Raw genomic sequence first — 9,736 nt, 5'->3', positions numbered from 1 at the left:
GACACCACCCTTATGGCAGAAAGTGAAGAGGAACTAAAAAGCCTCTTGATGAAGGTGAAAGTGGAGAGTGAAAAAGTTGGCTTAAAGCTCAACATTCAGAGAACGAAGATCATGGCATCCGGCCCCATCACTTCATGGCAAATAGATGGGGAAAGAGTGGAAACAGTGTCAGACTTTATTTTTCTGGGCTCCAAAATCACTGCAGATGGTGATTGCAGCCATGAAATTAAAAGACGCTTACTCCTTGGAAGGAAAGTGATGCCCAACCTAGATAGCAGATTCAAAAGCAGAGACATTACTTTGCCAACAAAGGTCCATTTGGTCAAGGCTATGGTTTTTCCAGTGGTCATGTATAGATGTGAGAGTTGGACTGTGAAGAAGGCTGAGCACCGAAGAATTGATGCTTTTGAACTGTGGTGTTGGAGAAGACTCTTGAGAGTCCCTTGGACTGCAAGGAGATCCAACCAGTCCATTCTAAAGGAGATCAGTCCTGGGATTTCTTTGGAAGGAATGATACTAAAGCTGCAACTCCAGTACTTTGGCCACCTCATGCAAAGAGTTGACTCATTGGAAAAGACTCTGATGCTGGGAGGGATTGGGGGCAAGAGGAGAAGGGGACGACAGAGGATGAGATGGCTGGATGGCATCACTGACTAGATGGACGTGAGTCTGAATGAACTCCGGGAGTTGGTGATGGACAGGGAGGCCTGGCATGCTGCGATTCATGGGGTCGCAAAGAGTTGGAAAGGACTGAGCGACTGATCTGATCTGATAGCCATACAGTGAAATATCACTTGGCAATAAAAAGACATGAAGAACTGATACATGCCACCACAGGGATGAGCCGTAAAGTGTTACACTAAGTGAAAGAAGTCAAAAACACACACTCGGTCTTCCCTGGTGGTCCAGCGGTAAAGAATCTGCCTGGCAATGCAGGGGACGTGGGGTCAGTTCCTGGTCCAGGAAGACCCCACATGCTGTGGAGTAGCTAAGCCTGTCACCACACCTACTGAGCCTGCCTGCAGCAAGTACTGACGCCTGTGTGCTCTGGAGCCTGTGCTCTGCAGCAGGAAGAGCCACTGAAATGAGAAGCCTGCACACCACCGCTGGAGAGGAGCCCCTGCTGGCCTCAACTGAGGAGAGCCTGTGTGCAGCAATGGAGACCCCGCACGGCCCACAGTAAAATAAATGAATAAATAACTTAAAAACACACCCCAAAGCCATATATTCTATTGTTCCATGTATGTGAAATGTCCAGAACAGGCACATCCATAGAGACAGAAATTAAAGGTTGCTAAGAGCTGAGGCGAGGGGACAGTGGGGAATGGCTGTGAGGATGCATCTCTTTTTGAGGTGATTTTAAATGTTCTGGAATTAGATGCTGTGGTGGTTGTACAACCTTGTGAATATCCTAAGAATCACTTAATTATACACTTTAAAAGGGTGAATTTTATGATTGGTGTATTATATCTCGATAATGATTTAAGAAGTCATTAGAAGAAATGGGAAGTGGGGTGCCCATCAATGCCAGCTTGCACACAGGACTCTTCACATAACTGGCAAAATGTGAAATGTCCTCAGTGGGGGGAAAAGCAAACAGACGCAACAAAAAACAAGCAAGCAGTTACCCTTCCTCAGCAGTGCCTATGTATTTCCTTTTTTTTCTCAGGTTTTTTAACTTTTTATTTTATATTGGAGTATAGCAGATTTACAACTTTGGGATAGTTTTAGGTGGACAGCAAAAAGACTCAGCCATATATATACATGCATGCATTCTCCCCCAAGCTCCCCTCTCATGCAGGCTGCCACATAGCATCGAGCAGAGTTCCCTGTGCTGTACAGCAGGTCCTTGTTGGTTATCCATTTAAAATCCAGTGTACATGGGCTTCCCTGGTGGTTTAGTGATAAAGAGTCTGTCTACAACGCAGGCGATGAGGGTTCGGTCCCTGGGTTGGTAAGATCCCCTGGAGAGGGAAATGGCAACCCACTCCAATATTCTTGGCTGGAAAACACCATGGACAGAGGAGCCTGGTGGGTTACAGTCACGAAGAGTCAGACACGACTTAGGGACTAAACAACGGCAGTGTGTACACGTTAATCCCAAACATATTTCTGTAGAGCACTTTCACTCTGTGTTATATCCCACAGTCCCGGACAGGTCTGCATAGGCTCAGCCAATCAGACAATCATAGGCTCAGACAATCAGATGAGGGTCACCCAAGATAATGTCCAATGTCCACAGCTGATAACTGGAAGTTAATGATTCTTTTTATTATCTACATTTTAAAGTCTTCAATAGTTTTGCCACACAATTGCCAGATTCAGAAGACAGCAAAAATAAACAGGAGAACAAGAAATACTCACAAATAGGGCAGGGTTGGCCACAAACAAGCCTGAAGAAAGAGCGTGGAAGATGACCAGGACAGGTGAGTTTAAATGTGAGTGACTTAGGCTGCCCAGTTACAAATAACAGGGAAAATGATGCCACGAATGCCATTCGGATGTTGTCATTTACAGCCTGGCGATACTGGGCTTGACCTGAACCCTGTGCTTCTGGGTAAAAAAGGAACTCTTAAGAAGTACCCTCCTCCCTTTGCATCCTGAAATTTCACCTCCACCCCACCCCACTTCCTTGGTTTCTGAGAAACAACTGACCCTAATTGCAAAGAACCTGTCTCCTGCATTTGACTTAGATAACATCCACTGTCCACTCTCTGAAGTCTACAAGCATAGAATCTGGGGCCTCCTGGTCTTCCTGCCTTCATAAAACCAGGCCCCCTTCCTTTAATCAAAACGTCCCTCATGAATTATGTTTTCTCTCTTGTAATAGCCAAAATAAAACCATCTCCTTAGTTATCCAGTGCACTTTTGTCTTCCACGGGCATATAATAAATCCTTTCTTCTGAACATGAAGAAAGAGGTATACAGTTTTTCTTAGCAGACAGTCTGTTCTTTCTGCCCCCCACTAAGAAAATGTTGGGAAAATATGCAAAGAATGTCAGTTTGAAGGGATGCCAAATTATTCGCCAGCCAGAGGTACCCACGACTAAAATCTGTCTTGACCAGATATCTCAGATAACCAGGACTGCGGAACAGACTTGCGTGAAAGAAAATTCACCCCCTGGTAGTGATCAATCAAGGGAGTTTTTTTTTATTTTAATAATTTTATTTATTTATATATTTTTGGCCGTGTTGGGTCTTCATTGCTGCACGGGCTTTTCTCCGGCTGTGGCGATCGGGGGCTCCCCGCTAGTTGTGGTGTGTGGGCTTCTCACGGTGGTGACTCGTTGCAGAGCACAGGCTCTGGAGCATGCAGGCCTCAGTGGCTGTGGTTCCTGGGCTCTGGAGCACGGGTTCAGTAGTTGTGGTACACGGGTTTAGTTGCTCCAAGGCATGCAGGATCTTCCCGGGCCAGGAACTGATTGGCAGGCAGATTCCTTATCACTGAGTCACCAGGGAAGCCCCCTGGTTTGTTTTTTTTTTAACTAAAAAATATACATGCATACGTGTATGTGTGTGTGTGTCTGTGCTCAATTGCTTCAGTCATGTCTGACTCTTTGTGACTCTGTGGACTGCAGCCTGCCAGGCTCCCCTGTCCTTCACTGTCTCCTGGAGTTTGCTCATATTCATGTCCATTGAGTCAGGGATGCTATCTAACCACCTCATCCTCTACTGCCCTCTTCTCTTCTTGCCCTCCCTCTTTCCCTAACATAAGTTTGAGCAAACTCCGGGAGATAATGAAGGACAGGGAAGCCTGGCTTGCTGCAGTCCATGGGGTTGCAAAGGGTCACTCGTGACTTAGTGACTAACAAGACTGTGCTCTTTTTTTTTTTGACTGCGCCATGTAGCATGCAGTATCTTAGTTCCCTGACCAGGGATCGAACCCATGTCCCCTGCATTGCAAGGCAGATTTTTAACCACTGAACCATGAGGGAAGTAGAAGTGCATGCTTCTACAGAAAAATGTTAAAGATTGTACAACTTGGTGTTAGAAATAAACATTAATTTGATTCTGCCATTTTCTCTTCATATATTGGAGCTGATACCATTTCTTTCTAGGACTCAAAACTTTTCAAGGACCCTGGAAACACATGTGCAGGCTCTGGGCTCTCAGCTCATCTTAAAGCCTCAGCCAAGCTGTTCTGATTGCTTCCTCCGCTCAGGGCCCCAAGTGAAATCAATCCAAGGTGTCCAATGGCCAGATCTGATAAAGGGGCCAGGTAAAAACCTGAGCCGCCTTGGGGACGGGCTGGGAATCTCAAAGCAGACACACGTTCCCTGTTAGCCGCCTCCAAGGAGGCCAATTTCAGCAGAATCATTAAAAGTTGATGATTCTGCAAATGTCTTTTGTTGGCTATGGCTACGTTGTATGTGGTGGGGGGAGTGAGGAAGGGTGTTTTTCTCCAAAACGGAATTAAGCACTAGCTGAAGAATGGCTGTAAGATAATCCTGCACATAACCTTAAACTGACCGTGGGATTCAGTGTTTAAGACTTTTCAGAAAGATTTGGGAGGAAAGAAGTTGGGGAAACCACTGAAATACTGAAAGGTCAGGATATGGGGTAAGGAGGTCCAGGCGTACCTTCACAAAAAATCAGAGCACAAAGAGCTGGTCTTAGGATTATTTTTCCCCGAGGAATTTAAATACATCAGTGTTTGGGTTTTGACAGTAAATTTGAGACTCTGGACGGTGTCACAGGATGCATCCTTCTGTACCCAATGGGGCTGGGGTCCCACATCTCCCTAGAGGCGACAACTCTGGCCTCAGAATGCAAAGGGCCCTGTAAACAGAGAAGGGGACAATCCAGTAGGGGACACAGGCTTCTTGTCATCAGAACAGGTGGCACAGCTGGGCTGAGCTGGAGCCTGTGTTTCTAGATTCTTAGCCCCGAGTCTAACATTCCCACTCTTTGTTGTCGTTCTTGTTCAGTCTCTAAATCATGTCCAATTCTTTTTCAACCCCATGGAATATAGCCCACCAGGCTCCTCTGTCCGTGGATTTCCCAGGCAAGAATATTGGAATGGGTTGCCACTTCCTTCTCAAAGAGATCTTCTCAATCCAAGGATCAAACTCACATCCCCTGCATTGGCAGGTGGATTCTTTACCGTGAGCCCCCTGGGAAGCCCACGCTCACCCTTTGGATAAACATAAGCTGATTCATCGGGCTCAACTCTAGGCCATTTCTACATTCTGAATAATATTTGTAAATGACCTGTTCCCGTGGATTGTTCAGAAAGCTAGCACTTAGATTTTGCTGTATTTCTTTGCCATGAAAAAAGCACTTACAGTCAGTGAGTTTTGTTTGTTGAGCTACTTCTTTCTTGGTCACTTGCTGCAAGCCCACAGATGATCGGCAGAACCACGGGACTTGGGAAAAATGGCTTAAGGGCAGTTTCACATCATAAAAACTTCTTGCTATTATAGAACAGAAAAAAAAAACCCTGAAGTCAAAGAAGAGGGAACGGCCTTAGTGACATTGGAGGGGGCGTTTCTAGCGAGTAGGTCAGTAGGTCAGAGCCATATGAACTATCTGCCTTCCCTGTTTCTCTCCACTACTTCCCTGAGTAGGTCAGACTGTTGTCTCCTCTCCCAGGTAAACCATCACTGAGTGTCCTCCATGGAGTGGAGATTCAAGGGGTCAGGAGTTTCTCAGCACAGCACGGGGAACGCTGCTGAAATAAGGCGGTTCTGGTTCTTGCTTGGCCCCAGCAGCCTTCACTGTGGCTTCCTTAGGGCTGCTGTGGCCCCCCGGGAAATCAGAGGCTTCAGGACCGCTGTGCTCATCTCAGACTCCTGGTCGCCATGGCAGCCCCTCAGCTCACAGCACTGTAACCTTCACAGAGGTTGCAGGCAGTGCTGGGGAGCTACCAACCTATCCTGCCTGTGCCCATGGGGCAGGGGGTTGTAAGACCAAATAACTCAGACTGAAACTTGAGCCAACTATCTTTAATTGAGATCACACACTTGGTCTCAGGGCTTAGCGAAGCACAGGTTCTTGATGTCTCAGTGCAGAAAGAATTTAGTGAGAGGCAAAGTAATAGGTTTTGTTATTTGTTGTTCACTTGCTAAGTCATGTCAAACTCTTTGCAACCCCGTAAACTACAACACACCAGGCTTCCCTGTCCTTCTGTCCTTCACCATCTTCTGGAGTTTGCTCAAACTCATGTCCATTGAGTTGGAGATGCCATGCAACCATCTCATCCTCTGCTGTCCTTCTCCTCCTGCCCTCTATTTTCCCAGCATCAGGGTCTTTTCCAGTGAGTCAGCTCTTTGTGTCAGGTGGTTAAAGTTTTGGAGCTTCAGCTTCAGCATCAGTCCTTCCAATGAATATTTAGGATTGATTTCCTTTAGGCTTGACTGGTTTGATCTCCTTGCAGTCCAAGGGACTCTCAAGAGTCTTCTCCAATACCACAGTTCAAAAGCATCAGTTCTTTGGTGCTCAGCCTTCTTTATGGTCCAGCTTTCACATCCATACATGACTACTGGAAATACCATAGCTTTGACTACACGGACCTTTGTCGGTAAAGTGATGTCTCTACTTTTTAATACGCTGTCTAGGTTTGTCATAGCTTTTCTTCCAAAGTGATAGACCAGAAGTGGATTTATTTAGAGAGAGACACATTCCATGGACAGAATGCAGATGTCTCAAAAGGTGAGAGTGGCCCTGGGCCTGGGTCCTCTTGGAAACTGAGCATGGTCCGGGGAGGAATACCTTACACAGTGTGGGCCATCTCAAAAGGGGAGAGGCTCTGAAATATGGGGTGCTTAGATTTTATGGGCTGGGCAACCTCATAGGCTAATGAGTGAGAGGATTATTCCAACTATTTTGGAGGAAGGGGCGGGGATTTCCAGGAATTGGGTTACCACCTACTTTTTGGCCTTTTTTGGTCAACCTCAGGTGTCATGGCACCTGTGGGTATGTTGTTCAGTTGCTCAGTTGTGTCTGACTCTTTTGTGACCCCATGGACTGTAGCCTGCCAGGTTCCTATGTCCATGGGATTTCCCAGGCTGGACAGTGGGTTGCCATTTCCTCCTCCAGGGAATCTTCCCAACCCAGGGATTGAACCCACATCTCCTGCATTGGCCTGTGGATTCTTTACTGCTGAGCCATACCTGTGGGTGTGTTGTTTAGCAAATGTATTACAGCTGATGTGTAATGAGGCTCAAGGTCCGCTGGAAGTCGAGTCGTGAACCATCTTTAGCCTAGTCGGTTCTAACTAGTTTTTTTTTTATTTTTTTTTTATATTTTGGCTGCCCTGGGTCTTCCTCGCTGTGCTCAGACTTTCTCTAGTTTCGGTGAATGCAGACTAGTCTCTGCTTGCGGTGTGCAGGCTTCTCACTGCAGTGGCTTCTCTGCTGTGGAGCATGGCCTCTGGGGTGCTTGGGCTTACTAGCTACAGGACACAGGCTCAGTGGTTGTGGCTCATGGGCTTAGTTGCCCCGAGGCACGTGGAATCTTCCTGGACCAGGGATCGAACCCTCGTGCCCTGCATTGGCAGGTGGATTCTTAACCACTGGACCACCAGGGAAGTTCATCTGCAACCACTTTTTGCTGTGTCCGCAAGGACTATGTCATTCTTTTAAAGGTGTCCCCTGCCCCCTTCCCTCCTGTTTCCCTTCGACGGGAGGGACATCCGGACCGTTGATGACTTCCTGCAAGAAGAGACCACCACCCCCGACAGACTGGAAAGTACCCCGTGTTTCAGACCTTCTGTGAAGTCAGGCTGTCCCTGCTCTCCCTCATGTTTCTCCAACTGCACGAGCAGCTGAGGGAACTGAGACCAGAGGAGGAAGCGAGGAGGCTGCTGAGGGGGAACTCCAGTGGCTTGATGACCCTGCCCTTGACACTCTCCTAATGCCATTGTTTGCGCCTTAGTGTCTGAGCACTTGAAGTGACAGAACAGAGGGGCAGGGGCCAGGGCCAGAGGGATGGCCTTGGAGGAACAGCCCTGGCTTTTCAGATGACAGCATCACATAGGGGGAGAGAGTGGGTCCCCAGGGACTTGGAAACTGTCACTCATTCACCCGTTCATCTGCCAAACACTGCAGTGGGTAGGGGACCTCCCTGGTGGTCCAGTGGTTAAGAATCCTCCTTCCAGTGCAGGGGATGCGGGTTTGATCCCTGTTCAGGGAATGAGGATATCACATGCTTCTGGGCAACTAAGCCTGCCCGCTGCAACTGCTGTATTCTGCATCGAAGACCCAGTACAGTCACAATGAAATAAATAAATGAAACACCCGCATCAGATAGCCAGGGGGTGAGGCACCAGGGAGATAAGCGTCCAGCAATCAGACCTTCCTCCAGGAGCTGACGGGACGGCAATAACACCTTGTGGAGTTATGGGATCCCTGGAAGAGGTCACATAAAGCTGAGGATGAGCAGGAGTTTGCCAGAGACAGAGATGAAGGTGGTGTTACCAAATTAAGTCCTATGGATGAGGCTTGGGCCCTAGCCCAGCCAGCAGTCTGGTTCTTGTTCCGTTCGGGTTCAACGGCCCAGTAACGAAACCAGAGCTGAGATCCACACAGCACAAGCCATATGCGGCGGCCGAAGACTGGGGAAGTGAGAACCAAGTTCACAGAACCAACTTCTCCTCCACATGTAGCGGCAAGGGGGATTTAACTTTGACTACAAAGGGAGAAGGGGTGTCGCTGATGATGGGAGGTGTACGCAACGGTCTCCCAGGGAAGGAGGGGCTTTTCCTGAGCGACTGGGCTGTCAGTCTTTTTCACCCCTTTTCGGTCCTTCGAGTCTGGTTCTGGCGGCTGGCAGGTGTATCATTTCCCCAGTGGTCCAGTGGCTGAGACTCTGAGCTCAGACCCAATGCAGGGGGTCCTGGGGTTCAATCTCTGGCCAGGGAACTAGATTCCACATGCTACAACGGAGTGCTCACATGCTGCAATTGAAAGGAATCCACATTCTGCAACCAAGACCCAGCGCAGCCAAATCAATTAATAATGCAAACGTGGTAAATGTGAAGTTAAGTGGGCGTTAGGAAGCATCACTATGAACAAAGCTAGTGGAGGGGATGGAATTCCAGTTGAGCTATTACAAATCCTGAAAGATGATGCTGTGAAAGTGCTGCACTCAATATGCCAGCAAATTGGGAAAACTCAGCAGTGGCCACAGGACTGGAAAAGGTCCATTTTCATTCCAATCCCAAAGAAAGGCAATGCCAAAGAATGCTCAAACTACTGCACAATTGCACTCATCTCACACGCTAGTAAAGTAATGCTCAAAATTCTCCAAGCCAGGCTTCAGCAATATGTGAACCGTGAACTTCCTGATGTTCAAGCTGGTTTTAGAAAAGGCAGAGGAACCAGAGATCAAATTGCCAACATCCTCTGGATCATGGAAAAAGCAAGAGAGTTCCAGAAAAACATCTATTTCTGCTTTATTGACTATGCCAAAGCCTTTGACTGTGTGGATCACAATAAACTGTGGAAAATTCTGAAAGAGATGGGAATACCAGACCACCTGACCTGCCTCTTGAGAAATTTGTATGCAGGTCAGGAAGCAACAGTTAGAACTGGACATGGAACAACAGACTGGTTCCAAATAGGAAAAGGAGTATGTCAAGGCTGTATATTGTCACCCTGCTTATTTAACTTCTATGCAGAGTACATCATGAGAAATGCTGGACTGGAAGAAACACAAGCTGGAATCAAGATTGCCAGGAGAAATATCAATAACCTCAGATATGCAGATGACACCACCCTTATGGCAGAAAGTGAAG

Source organism: Bison bison, unplaced genomic scaffold (assembly GCF_000754665.1).
Source record: "Bison bison bison isolate TAMUID 2011002044 unplaced genomic scaffold, Bison_UMD1.0 scf7180017864508, whole genome shotgun sequence".
Lineage (NCBI taxonomy): Eukaryota > Metazoa > Chordata > Mammalia > Artiodactyla > Bovidae > Bison > Bison bison.
Note: the sequence above shows the minus strand (reverse complement) of the source record.